Raw genomic sequence first — 14694 nt, 5'->3', positions numbered from 1 at the left:
GACGAACAATTGACAGCTTTTAATGAGGCAAAAACACGGCACAAATTGCGAGTAAAACATTTCGCTCTCATTCGCATTCCAACTTTTATGGTCTTCGATGGATGATGGTATTGCTTTGGCCGTAGAACTCACACCCGACCAGCTTAACCAACACCATTTACCCCCTGACTTAGCCAGAAATTAATGGCCTTAAAGGAAAGGACGTGGGAAGAACTCTTTATGGACTGCCAAATGGGGGAGCACAAGTGTACAAGAATGGAAGGAAAAGTAAAACAAATTCCAAATGCTTTTTACGGCCAATGGAAATGAAATCGGATTCGGAGTTGAAATCCGAATCGGAAGTGCAGTTGCCTAGGGATTAGCATTGCAAATTAGCTTGGCAAATTACAAAAGCGAATTAGATAATTAAAAGGAGATTGATTAGGCTGTTTGTTTTGTACATACGAGTCCTTCAAGAAACTTGGATTCAGACGGATTGTAATTAGAAATCAATATATTTTTCCCCAATACTGAAAAGCAATTTGCTCGCCAAATGAAACATGTTATTCATAAAAGAAAGCAAAACATAATTATAAATAAATAATTTCATATCTTTTTGCGAGTTATAGTATACCATCGAATTTGCATTTTCAAAAAAAAAAGTTATAGAAGGAACTGAAAAGTGGCAACTCAATTGGCTCCAAATTGTTGCCCAACTCGAGCATCTCGAGGCAAGCTGGTAAAAGTGCATAATTCTATAAAAGGCACACAAATTGAAACACAAACACAAGCCGAAGCGAGAGTTCCAACTTGGTGGCCCTTCTCCCCATCAAGTCAGTAAAGGAAAAGTTGGGCTGGCAGTCTGGCAGAGTTTCTATTAAAAATATTGTCAACTCAATAGTGTAGGAGTCAGTGCAAGAGAGCGGGGTGACTTCGAGTTGATTGTTGTAAACAAAGTTTTCATAAAGAATTTCCACGCCGCTAGTATTAAGGGGAAGGAAAAATGCAAAGCCAAACAAAAAAAAATAGGAAGCCGACAAATTGGCAAAACCTCCAAAAGAATCACAACACAAGGAAGCAGCCCCACCAGCCAGCCAGCTGCGGTTGGTGGCACAACAAATAAATTGACATTCCCCCAGCTCCGCCATTTACTCCAAAATCCCCCTCCTGAGCCACTCGTTATCATAGTTATGGTTGAGACTGTAGCCGCAGCCAGGCAGCGATGAATGCTGCGGCTTTTCCGGAAAATTAAAGGAGGGTGCAGTGGGGCAGTGGTACCAAGGTGTTAGGCTGAGGCATAGAATCGGATGCTGCCGGTGGCTTTTCCATATAGCAAACCGATTCTCTTGCTACGTCTACTACTACCGTTACTCCTGCGGCGACGGCGGCGGCGGCTGTTGCTGCCACAAATTAAAATGTGGCCGCGCTTAAATTCCCCACACAAAATTTATTGTTTGCCGCCTGTTTGGCAGGGAGCCCAAGGAAAAGGAACAAAGCCAGCCAGTCAGCCAGAAATAGGCAAATAAGTTAAATGCTTTCTGGGCCAAATATTTATTGGCAAGGAATGGGAACAAGTGCCAATGAGATCATAGAATGGTTTATGTACATTTCACTTCCAAAGAACAGTTAAAAATTGGAACAGTTATCAGTTTTTACCTTTAAAAAAAGTAAAATAAAAATAAAGTAAAATCGATAACTTTCACTATACGTGGCACAATTACATTCAAATCCATTGGATAAACTAAGTGCTCGTTTTAAATGGATTTTAAATTCACTTTGACGCAAGCCCATCGCACTAATTCATTTTTTATGCCGCACATTAGTCAAACTGCCCAACGGACTTATGAAACCATTGCCGCTGGCAATCGTAATAAAAAGATGAAAAAAATAAAGAGAATCTTCTATTCAGAACAAAAAAAAACCAAAACAAAAATAGCTGCCAAGGATAATGCGTTGCAAATGTCGACGACAATAAAAGGGATAATGCGACAAGTTGAAAACGAGCCAAAAGGCGACCGAATGACCGCCATTTCTGCCCAGAAAAGTTTGCGCCAAGTACAAAGAACAGGGAAGGAACAGAAAAAAAAACTTTGTTAAAACGAGAAACAAAAAGTTGAAAGCATTTAATGAGTTTATTGAACCAATTGCAAAAGTTGCACGTTGTTAGTTGCAACTTGCATGTTGTTGCGTCATTGGACGTGCAGAAAGCCGAACGATTCCCGGATTCACTATTTCACTTGGCCAACTGATTCTTGGCCAAGTAAGACGAATGAAGAAAAGCACCAGCTTATCGTTCAGTTGAGAATGAATTAAAGCTTAAGTTACGCAGAGACTACAAGTTTTTGTGTGACTTGCCGCTTCTTAGAGCTAATTCAGAGCATCTTCCAGCCCAACGGCCCACTGCAATTCTTCTTGGCCATTCGTCTTGGCCATTTTGCCCATATCCAAACCGAATGTAGCCAGGGTCAGCAGTACTGGCAAACGAAATTGCGGCAGACAGAAGTCATTTAAGGAGAATTTATGGGATTTTAACTGACATTTAAACAGTCGCCAAGAAACAGGGACAGATAGCCCGGGGAAATGAAAAGGAGCAGAATGGAGATCGGGTTGGGGATGGAGATGTGGATGTGGATGTGGATGGAGTGGAGATGGAAATGGGACAGAGGAACTTGTCGGCCAAGATTAGCGACGACTGTGCAACAAAATGTTATGGACAGGGCCGGATAATGAACGACTCCGAGTCCTCCGAGATCCGGGGATATGAAGAGATGGAACGACCGAAAGATGCGAAGCGAGAAAAATGAAATGTAATTACATTTGAAAATGGCAAAAGGGAAAATGCTCAAGAAAAATGTAAACGACGGTCAGTCCGAGGACCATCTGGAGACGATGGCCAGTTTCGGGGGGCGTTGCTTCCGAGCAAAAATCACTGCAGCATTTCCTTGTAATTAACTTCATGAAGATGTTCCCCATTTCAGAGGAGCTGAAAAAATGAATGAAATAAGCTTCGCTGACAGCTTAGATTGAACTAAGATGACTGAGTGAAACGGAAAACGCTTTCTGGAAAATTGAATGCTTGCACTTGTAAGCTAACTTCGTGAAAAGCTATTGGCAGTTATATATTTTAATAAAATGAAGGAGCCCCTCTTGAATTCCTGTATTAAAGGGAAAGTATTTAACTTGTAAGTCCATTTACCTAATCTAATTCAAAATACTGCATTTTTCCCTCAACATACATATTACAGTTCGTAGTTTTTTGGTTACAGCTCGGGGCTTAATGTGTCATTGGGGATCTAACTTCAATTAAAACACCCATTGGTACATAACAGTGCACTTAGGCAAACACAGGATGGAATTAATGAAAGCAAACATGCTTTAATACAGAAGGAAGACGGAAGTGAGTCGCAATTTAAATAGCAAACTTAATGGCACGATTTATTATTTTCTAATTTACATTAATAACCCAAACAAAATTGCTCTTACCTTTAATACTGATTATCAACCCGTGTCGATCCTGAAAGAAAACAAGAAAAGATTTAATTAGTAAATTGCAATTTCATTAAAAAGTTGCCAGTTTGAGAAAATAACAAGTTCGCGAGTGAAAAAGTTTAGAGTCAAAGCAATGCTTGAAAAACTTTGACACAACTTTAGAAGTATATCTTTTATAAGATTTTAATTTCAGAGCCGTAATCTGCCATTAAGAAAATCCAATCAGTATCTATCTTGCTTTAATTATACTAGTTTCAAGATATTTTCTATTACTTTGGTATAATCAAAATAAGCTTTATTCTGTAGAAAATATACAGTAGCATTCAAAGAAAAGTAACTTAATGGTGTTTATGTACATACGAATACGATACATATGTGCAATCTATATACTCGGTTGCATGCATATATGTACATATATCTATACTAGCACACTCTGAAAAAATCAACTTCAACTTAACAAGGTCGACCCCAATTTACTGCCCCCCATGAATGTGTGAATAAAAAAAAGGGGTTTCCATAGGCCACAGGGCAGCTGGGGGTGATTGTGGGCTTTCAAACTGCCAAACCGCAAAATTTGCAGCCACAATTTCTGTCTGTGATTTGCTGCTCTCCAGTGCGTTTTAGCATATTTCCATAATTTTTCAGAAATGTGCGGCGTTTGGGGGGCTATCCGAGAAACAATTTACTCGTTATACAATTCCTCGGCTCGACCCTTCATCCAACCTCTCATACAACCTTCGATTTTTATTTTTTTCTCTTTCTAAAAACTGCACTTGTAAGTTTCTTCTCCTTGGCAGCAGTAACAAACTGTGGCAACAGTAATCGAAAAGTTAATTCTCCGAAAAACAAGGTAATTAGTGTAGCAGTGCCCATAAAACCCAAGCGAATGTGCAAAAATAACGAGAAAAGTTTAAAAAGTGCCCAACAAAACGGCGTTAGAGATGAGGAAAGAGGAAAAGGCTATGGAAAAAAGTAGAGCTACACAAAAAAAATGGGTAGAAAGAAGAACTACGAAGTGGGGAAAAGTGTGGCATTGTTGGTTGCAACTAGGCAAAGGCAAACACGCCGTAATGAATGGCTCCGACTTGTAGGATGCAGACCGGGGCTACAGGTGTACTTGTACTGGTGCTGCTACTAGTACTGGTCCTGGTCCTGGTCGGGTATAGTTGGAGGACCTGGGTAAAACAATAGTTACAGCCGCAGCTCCAAATAAGGGTACGTGGCCAACACCAACTGGGAACATCTCGTTAGGCGTTGCCAAGGTTGCCAAACATGCAGGTTAGTGCGTAAATAGTTGGATTGGTAACTAATTTCATGTCAAGGTTTAATTGCATCGAAGTTTTACATACGCTTTAAATTTATTTCTTGGCCTTGACTGTGGTCTGTGACTAAGATTCATTCTTTAATTGACAGCTTCCTATTTATCCTCCTTTTTTATTAAAATTCCATTGTGCCATCATTAATAATAGCTTTCAATTGCCAATCTTTAATATTATCTAAGCAAACACCAATCCTTAGTATGTATTAATGAGCAATAGAAAACAGTACTTTATGAATCCGCAACAAAAACCAGATGGGCTGAGAATCTCTTAAACTTTTGCTCTGTATAGAGCAACTCTTTTCGAACTACTCACATGCACGAGCCCTCAATTAATTAATAAACAAAACTTTTCGCAAAGCCCTTCGAGTGCTGCATCCAAAGACGCGCGTGGTGAACGAACTTTTTGCCGACTGTCGTTTGTTATGCCAAGAAGTTGACTTCTTCGCCCACTGCTCGCCGATATGGCCCAAAAACATACCCGAAAGGAAACCCTTTAGCTTCCCCCATGGCCCATTTTACCAAACACGGCATCCTCTAGTTGCGCCTAATGACAAACATGAAGTTTTTGCCACCACATCAATCAAAAGTTTTTCATCAACGTCATCAGAGTTATCACCATGGCCGCAGGCGGTACACAGATAAAAACATGCACACACAATCACACCCACAAATATAGATTCAAGAACGGGAAGAACCACAGCAATAATAAAATGCTGCCAACACCCTGAGACATGTTGACAAACAAGAACAACATCAGCTAGCCGAGAAGACAACAGCAATGGCAGGAAGAGCAAAGTGCCGAAAGCGGGAAAAACTTAAATTATGAACGGACAAGCGGCGAACACGCGGCGTATACGTAATTTTCCTCGCTCTTGTGGCTGCTGCTAAATGTCTGCATAATTTATGGATTTAACAGCAACAGCATCAACAACATCAACCGCAGGAGCCACCACAACAACGAGCTGTTGAAGTCGAAGGAGGAGAACCGGAATGGTGGCATTGCTGATGCGCTCGCACCTTAAATAAGAGAAATGGCAGCCATAAAATGCCAGCAGCAATGGCAAGTGGAACCAGAACGATCGAGGGGGAAATATCATCAGCCGACCAACTAAATAACTCAAATAAAATGCCTCGAATGCCGCACAAATCTTTGCAACTTGCTGCAAAGGTGGGGCGCGGAGTATATGCTGTTGCTCAGGGAAAATGGCTGTCTATGGGGAAACACTGGGAAAAATAGTTGTGTAAAGGAAAAGGAAGTAGCATAATAAGAAATTTAAGGAGATATTTCTTAACAATTCTTCGTTTCACCTGGTAATCATATCAGTTCATTACCCCCTAAATATATTTCAGTGTAATATTGATAGACCAAGCGCACTTCATCTTCTTCATAGGACCAAGTAAAAAATTCAAGACGAAGATATGGCCAAGAGAGGCGGAAGATAGGACGCCGCCGCAGAGCCAAACATAATCAGCTTCATCATCAGTGGGATGGCGCGTCGGAGGGCGGAGGGGGAAAGGTTACCGAGGTGGCAGATTGCCACACCTTCGCCTATACATGGCCATGTCATGAATCAGGCTCAAAAGGTGGTGGTTGGCTTGGGGTGCAGCTGTCACCATCAACTTCTTCATCATGCTCGTGTTCCCGTTCTTCTCATTTGAGACGAGGGCGACATCTTCATCTTTCAAATGCGTTTAATTATGTCAAAGTAGGAACCTTTTTTCTGCTTCCTTTTCACCATGGCTCCTGTACCATCCCGCTTCTCTTGGACTGACTGTCCTTCGCGAGACACCGATGAGCATCTAGACACCTTATATATACATATAAGCCAGCAGGAGATTGTAAGAACCAGATATATACACATATATCTATTCGTATTTGTGTGGAGATTCTCTTGAAGTTTGGGTGCCCGAAAGCACACACAATATAACCTTGTCTTAAAGCCATGTGTAAGATGTGTCATTTCCATTTTATTTTTCCACCCATCTCACCCCACCCCCGGGCTGGCCCAACCTATCGCATTTTGCATTTGTTTCATTTGTGCGACATTTCACATTAAGCTTGACAGTCGGGCTTTTGTGCATAATCGTGATGCCGTTAGCTCCGCTTTTAGTCCTGGCTCTCCGGCTCCGGCTCCAGCTCCAGCTCTGGTCCTCTTTTCTGGCTCTGTCCCGTCATTTCCTTTAGTTCTTCCCTTGGACTGGAATACCCCGACCCCGCTAGCCAGTTCGCCTGCTGATGGAAATAAGCTACCAATTACTAAAGTGTTTCATTCTAAAGCCACTGCAGTTGTAGTTGCCCCTGATTTTGCTTCGGTCGCTGCGTTTGATTCCGTAACCTCCTCGCTCCTCCGATTCCCTTGCAGCTTCTGATCTGGAGTTGAATGTGAGCATGGAGCTGGACTAAAATGCTGGACGTCTGCATTAGTCGGCGCTTCAGGCAAAAGAACAAAGCAGCTGGATGTATTCAAATGCAAGTAATATATGAAATTAAATCTAGCATTTTAGGTATTTTGAGATAAATTGTTTCTTTAACATGGGTTACTAAACTTACCTTCAGGATACATGTCAATTAATTTGAAATTTAATATTTGTCAAAAGCCAGTACTTGTCATTTACCCATTTTATTAAATTAATTAAGAGTAAACTTCTTGGTATCACTCTTGCACCGGAAGCGACAGTGCAGTTAATAATCTTTCCCTGATTGCATACAGTATTTACTTATCTTCGGCTTACTGGAGTAATTCTCGTTAAAAATAAACACGCAACTTTTCGCATTATGACCTACTTTACTGACACGTTCTACCTTCTTATTTAGATAACAGATACCATCGCTTCCGTAATGATTAAAAGAACAAGTTGGAAAATATTATTTATTAAGCTTCACATGTATAATTTAAATTATATAACGATCGGAGGCAACTCCCGGCCTATACAAAAGCTTTATCCCCATCCACTCACATCTGGTCGCTTTTTCAATTGCCATTCGAGCGTAACATACGCACACACAAACACACACACCGTCCATCATCATTTTAGCATTGCAGATTTAATTTCGTCAAAGTGGAAAAGTCAGTGAAAAGGTCGCCGACGGCAGACTACGCACCAATGAGTGCCACACCAAAACACTCTGATTCCACCGTCCCAGCCCCACGAAATCCATTGCTCCTGGCCAAATACGTTCCTTGCGTACGCGTGTGACCCACAGATGGCGAAAGGACCCTGGATAGCGGGCAACGGCCAGGACGAAGGCAAACATAAGGTGGCAAGGAAGTGTGCGCAGTATGCACAGTCGCATAGGGTTGCTTTAACAATTTAAAATATAGTAAACAAGCAGCGTTTGCTTTGAAGTCATAATGAACTAAATGTCTATATTAATTTGGAATAATATAAAGCACATTGCTATGGGTATTTCATTATTTAAGTAATAAGATTTTATTAAATTGTATAATCTTAGATCCAAAGTTTGTCCCTGTTGAACATCGTTTAAACATAAGCTCTCCTACTAATTTAGTTAAAAACTTATAGTTTTCGAAAACTGAAACTCTTGGTACTTAAAGCTTTAGTCGTCAATGTTTGCACGTTTTTCGAAGAATTTTGTTTCCACTCGGAAAAGAAGATTAGGAATGATATTTTTCCAATTACCAGAGTGGCACTCGAACAAATTTTATCGTTCCCCCATTTTTGAACCCCCAGATTGGCTGAATAGATAGCACCTTGAAGTTCTCGTTTAACCCTCGCCTCAAACCCAAACTTGAATACTAATGACATTTGCTATCTGTTCATTTGTCTTTGCTGTTTCCACTTTTTTTTTCTGCTATTTTGCGTTGAGTCTGAGAGCTTGTCAAAGGGTTAAGCGTTAAGAGACAGAGACAAAAAGGGAGAGGGAGAGGGAGACATTGGCATCTGCTTACTCGCTCTAACTAACCGTACTCGACACGTTCCACTTGGCTGGGTCAATATGCTGGCGGATTTGCTGTGCCCTGTAATTAAACACTTTTTCTGCGACGGGGCGACGGGCAGGGAATTCTCTTGATGATTAGCTAAAGGTGAATGTCTTGCTCTTGCACCACCAATCCTCTTGGCCTGGCCTGGCCATCAATGTCTAGCAGTTTATTCCCCGAAATTAATGAGAATCTTCGAGTGGGCACCTGAACCCAAGTTCATTCCTCTCAACGCGTTTAGCAACTCAAACGCTTTAAAGACCCAATTAGTTGACTCGAACGTTTATTTCGGGCCACAAAACGGAGCTCCCAATTTTCCTGTCATTCCCATTTAATTGACAACTGTTGACTTTCGGCCTAATTGATCTAACTTTCCATGGCTACTCCCGGAATTATAAGCGCCATTGCAGGCATCGTTTGTTCTATTTGCGAGAGGAGCTGGCTAAACAAATAAATAATTCGAGATATAAGCAAAGAAACACTCGTGCTTCGTGCTACCAAAATGGATTCGAAATAGTTGCAGTCCATCCGTAAAGCTGTTGAGTTCGCCCCGGTCATAAAGTGAAGAATCCACTTGCCAAGTTGAGCACTCGAGGACCTCTGGTGTGGGCAGTGCATAAATTGTATAAATACGTTTTCAGCAGCACATCAGTCATGGTCAGTCCGAACAGGACCAACTGCAGTCATCTGCTACCCATTCATTTTCATGTGAAAAGGCATATGCATTTTTATAGTGGGTTGTTAACTAAGTCAGTTGGCTGACTAAAACGTTTGTTCAGTCGTGCTTTTAGACTTCACCTATTTCTAATGTCCTTTAAAATTGTCATTGGTTTTTCAAAACCAATCTACCCTAATCGAAAGAATTATATATAGTTTAAATAATAATTATAAATTATATTATAATTTCCAACAAAGTGGGTATTAAATATAGTTATTTTTAAAAATGCAAACCAAAGGAGGTATTTAAAAGCCCTTATACATGCAATCAAAAAATATTCTTACTTATTTTTGCTCGTTTCAAGAGCCATGAATTCAGACAAGAGAAGTAATCTGTGGAATTTTTCGGACATGATATCTCAGACCGAACCCACATGGCGCACATCACCGGCATCAGCATCAATGTCGGAGGAGGCTGCACCAAATGCATTTTGAATATTTATGAAACATGTCAGGCTGTCACCCACTTCGATCGAATGCGTGCAGTATGGTCATTATTCAAAATAATCGAGATGCACGTGCCTCTCTGTCTTGAGAGGATAGGCAATTCATGAATATGGAAACAGGCATATAACACATACGCCTCCTGGGCGGATGGCTTAATAACAAATTGTCCACTACGACAAAATTGCCCTGAATATTGCTGGAAAAGTCCCCAAATCTAACCTTCCATTGTTGTAGCTTGTTTTGCATTGTTAGCAATTCTGTTGTGGCTGTTAAAGGGTTTTTGAGTTTATCCAATTTATTACTAAACTATTTGTAGCCCTAACAATGAAACGTGATCATCGCCAAGTTGTTGGGATTGCGGAAATCGAAATTGTTTGCTCGAACAATTATTGACAACTATGCTGTTTTATTCGAAATAGAGTAAGAACTTTTATTGCTAAATGCAAACTACAATATAATAGTTGTTTTGGCGTTTAGCAAGCCATGGGCAAGCCAATAAAAAATGTTTAGCTTGTCTAACGAAACAAATGGTTTCATTTAGTACACATTTGTGTACATTTATCTAATTCATAGGCCATTTCATTATATTTGAACATCCGTTATTTTAAAATAATATTATTTCAAAAGAATAACAATTAAAACATGTTAAATTAAACAAACAATAATTTATAGCTTTGGCGTAATCAAAATATAAATTTACACTTGACGGCCTTTTTTCAATTAAGCATTAGAGCGACATGCAAAAATTCAATTAGATGCCATGTCATAGATTTGCTGTCATTTATTGTTTGCTCCTTCTGCATTTTGCAGAAGCCATTTAACAATAGATTTATGTAGTAAATCAATAAATGCATTTGACAGGAAATTCGAGTGAGCCAAAGAGTACAACAAATGAACTATGGCACCCAAAGAGTATCCCCGCCCAGCGCTCCAATCCCTGCACCGCCTGGATCACTCGATTCACTTGTCCACTTTTGTCCTGCCGACAAAACCCAAAAAGAGTCCGACAAACTAATTCAATCTTTGCCGCTTGTTCACGTTTATCACTGATTTTTTTTGACACCCTCCACGACCAGTGCCGCCCGACGATTCCCCATGCGCCTGTCAGTGTTTTACAGCGAAACGAGGGGGACAAAAGTCCATTTGTGTAAATTGCATTTTTATTTGTATAGAATTTTCATAGCGAGCTTCTCCTGGCATTCACACATGTCCCTGTCCCTGTCCCTTTTCCTGGCCCTGTTCCTGTTCCTGTCCCCGTCCCTGTCCTGCGGCAGGATATTCGACTTTCCAGGGGCGGAAATCTGGATGGCGGCAGGAGGCGTTGTCTCGTGTTGCTTTGACAGTTTTTTGGCAAACTGCCAGACGGGCCGAGCGAGCCACCGGCAATGGAGTGCACTCATCGAGAACAAAAAGGCCAGCTAGCTGCGTCGGGTTTAAAATCCGAAATACCCTCTAATTAAAAAATGCACGATGGGAACAATAAAGCTGGCCAGCAACATAAGCCGTCAATTTTATGTTTCAAAAGCACATATCTATCACACATACATATATACCACATTTATCTATCTGATTTCAAAAGCAACCTGTTATAAATTTTATTGAATTTTTACTTGCATTTCCTTATATTCAAATGATAAATGACCATGAGCGAAATGCACATCTCTTTTATATAATACATAAATTAGCATTAAATCTATAATTTTATGCATAATTAATAATCTATCACGAATCTAATCATGTATCACAACTCATAAATAGCCATCAATTAAATGAATTTTCATGCGCAATTAGCCTATTAATTTTCAAATTGAATGGCAATGGAAATATTTAAATACAATGCAGCTTTGTTCATCATTTACAGGATATGCCGAAACAGTATATTGGTGGATTAGATACATGAATAGGGCCGAGTTCCGTAGATATAACGATATAGGTAGAGATAGGGAGCTACAGATAAAACGAACAATGCGTGCGGAAAATTTAGCACGCTCTACGTGCCATGGCGGCAAATAAAAAATTGAAGTAAATTTGGCAACTGGCTACAGAGTCGTTAGAAGGATCAGGAGTGGGGAGACGTTTTCGACTGCCACGGGTATCCGTGGCGTCAGTATTGGGTCTCATTCTCCTTCCCAACCCTTCGCCCTTCACCCCCTCCGGCACACAATGAAATCCGCTCAAACCAAGGGCCCCCAACTCAAGTTCAGCAGTGCGGCAATGCAGTTGAAAGGACAGACATAGAAAGAGACACCGAGTCCTGCTGTAGACTGCAGACTGTCGACTGCCGACATCCTGTCGCCAGACTATCGTCATTTTTTGCGTTCAGCTGCTGTGTATTCAGATGCAGCTTAGGCCATTAGCGTTCGTGTTCATCGATTGGTTAAAACACAAGAAAACCATTGAGATTGCGGTGCAAACTCGGTCAATTACAAATGGGCTACAAACGAGACGTTTTTTCCAAAAGTTTAAGAGCTTTCTTGGAATTTTTTTAAACAATTTAATGTTAAATTATATTGCCTTATATAATTATATTCGTTAAAAAGCAATACAAATTTTAAGCAAATTTGGATATTTACCGCAATTTATTGACCAATGATTAAAAGCTTAAAGCAAGTGCCTCTAGCAACCGCAGCAACGACAACGTATACGCAACGTTGGACAGCAGCAGCGACAGGAGCAGAGCAACTACAGCAATCGGCCAACGAGTCTAATGAATGCCCAACTATGGCCAGCTGGGCCACAGCCAACGCACTAACCTGGCTCGAACTGAAGCAGGAGGAACATATACATTATGGTGGCTGGAAAAGCGTGGCCCGAGCAACTTATTAATATGCAGAGCAACCAGCAGGTGTCTTTGCTACCGTTTTATGCCACAATTTGCGCCACGTGCGGCTGCTACCGCTGCTTTTCCTGCCGCTGACAAGGCTTTAATAATGCTGCCACTCGGCTGCGTTCGCTTGGCTGGCAAAACGATTTCTTTGCTCAGCTGCAGCTCGAAATTAACAATTCGTAGCTCATTTTTCTGCCAGCAGGGTGGGCGTAAATCCATGAAACACGACCGAAGAACGGGGGACCACTTGCAGCGACAATTAGTTGAGTTATTGGCAGCACGTTGGTCCTGGGTAGCCCTCCCCATCCAGTCCAATCTTTTGGCCAAACCAAGTAATTTTGTAGCTTGACAAGCAGCAATCAGAGCCAAAATGTACAACGTAAAGAAAATGTTCGCCTTACATGTGTTATTACGTTTCGCAATTCAGGAAAGAACATACAAATTTTTCATGGAAAACGTATATTTTTTAGAAGAACCTAAAGCTAATATATTTTAAACCAAAAAGTATTTTGAAATAAAGAGTTTATCATATTTGTTATCGAGAATATTGGAAATAAGTTTTAGCCCAATTTGTTTATAGCAAGAGGAAGATAATATATTTAGAGATACTTCCTAACCATTTTCCTTGAGTGTGCTCTGGTAATGTTCTGGCCACCGCATGTGGGATGATGATCGGCTTGTTAGCTGTTCATTCCAACCTCCCTCCGAGCATCTACGGGCACATTTGGGCAAAGGTTTTGAGGAGTCCACTGTCAACGCATAGTTGTTGACCAGGATAACGGCAAGAGCAGCAGCAGGTGCAGAAGTTGCAGCAACCGCAGCAGCAGCATCCTCCCTCGGACGCACACTCATATGCTGAGTCCTCTGACAGGTTGGCATACCGGGCCACGGGGCAACTGCATACTGGACTGGACCCGACTCTTCTGGTTGGTCAGTCAGCAAGCACAAGGACTTGCAACATGCCACACAGGCAGAAGGCAGGGGGGTAGGGGAGGGGAGGGAGTAACTAGGATGAGCACTGGCAGATGATGAGCACTAAGCAAAAGTAGCAGTATTACGAGGAAAATCAGAAGGAGGAGCTGCAATCCCAGCAATCCACAAATTGACTGCTGAACATGTCAAGTGATTGAAACCCTCCTCGAACTCTTCACGACCAGGCCAAAATTGTCCGTCCGATGACAATGCCATGAGGCAATTCCGTGTCCACTGCAGGGTGAAGAGACCAATCGAATCAATTGCTGCACCAAGTAAAGTCATCCAATTTGGATTGTCTGAAATCTGATTTCATTTTAATACGATTATAGTGCCGATCACGTTCAGACTTAACACAACCAGTACACATATCTTGTCCAAAAATTGCATTCAAATGATTCCGACTACTTCACATTTAAGATGCTTTTAAGATCTTCAAACGAAGCAATTAATTTGTCTCCTGTGCAGGCCATCGTTATCCAATTACTTCAAAATGCAAAAGCCTAAAACGCTATAGAAAAACAACAACCTCTCATCACAAACTTTTATGTTATCCACAGCCACAACGACATTTTCATTATGTTGTCCGTTGATCGTTGTGTGCGTATACGTAACGCAAATTGAAGAAGAACTTATTGCACATACGCAGTGGTGAACGGACGTCAGCCTCCATCCTGACCATTCCCACGAATCGTTGTTGTTTTTTGTTGCCTTTTTCGGTAGTCACGGCTGTATCTGACATTTCTTGATGTCTTCTCTTTTTTGTCGTATTCAACTCTGAATGTAACTGCGGCGGTAACTTGCACCGAAGCATCAGCATCAGAAACGATGGCAGCAGAGGAAAAGCTATAAACCTGCTCAATGCACAAGGTTTCGCAGCCGGGGGAAATGTCAACGAAAGCTACAAAAATGCAAAATACATTGGCAAAAACGGAACAAAACCATAAAAAAGGAGAATTATACCAAGCAGGAGAGGGGGAAATGTGAAGAAGAATTCACGC

General features: G+C 41.2%; 1 protein-coding gene across 3 annotated transcripts in view; it reads right to left on the bottom strand.

The window, feature by feature from the left end:
* Positions 1 to 14694, bottom strand: part of LOC6537377 (cadherin-87A) — a 56702-nt gene that overhangs the window by 21801 nt on the left and 20207 nt on the right. For all 3 annotated transcript variants that reach the window (XM_015192817.3, XM_015192816.3, XM_002097897.4), the window contains exon 4: positions 3463 to 3493. The gene's annotated coding sequence lies outside the window, so the exon portion shown is untranslated. The remainder of the gene's footprint in view (positions 1 to 3462; positions 3494 to 14694) is intronic.

This window comes from Drosophila yakuba, chromosome 3R (assembly GCF_016746365.2).
Source record: "Drosophila yakuba strain Tai18E2 chromosome 3R, Prin_Dyak_Tai18E2_2.1, whole genome shotgun sequence".
In the NCBI taxonomy this organism is placed as follows: Eukaryota; Metazoa; Arthropoda; class Insecta; order Diptera; family Drosophilidae; genus Drosophila; species Drosophila yakuba.
Note: the sequence above shows the minus strand (reverse complement) of the source record. Positions and strands in the feature narration are given on the sequence as shown.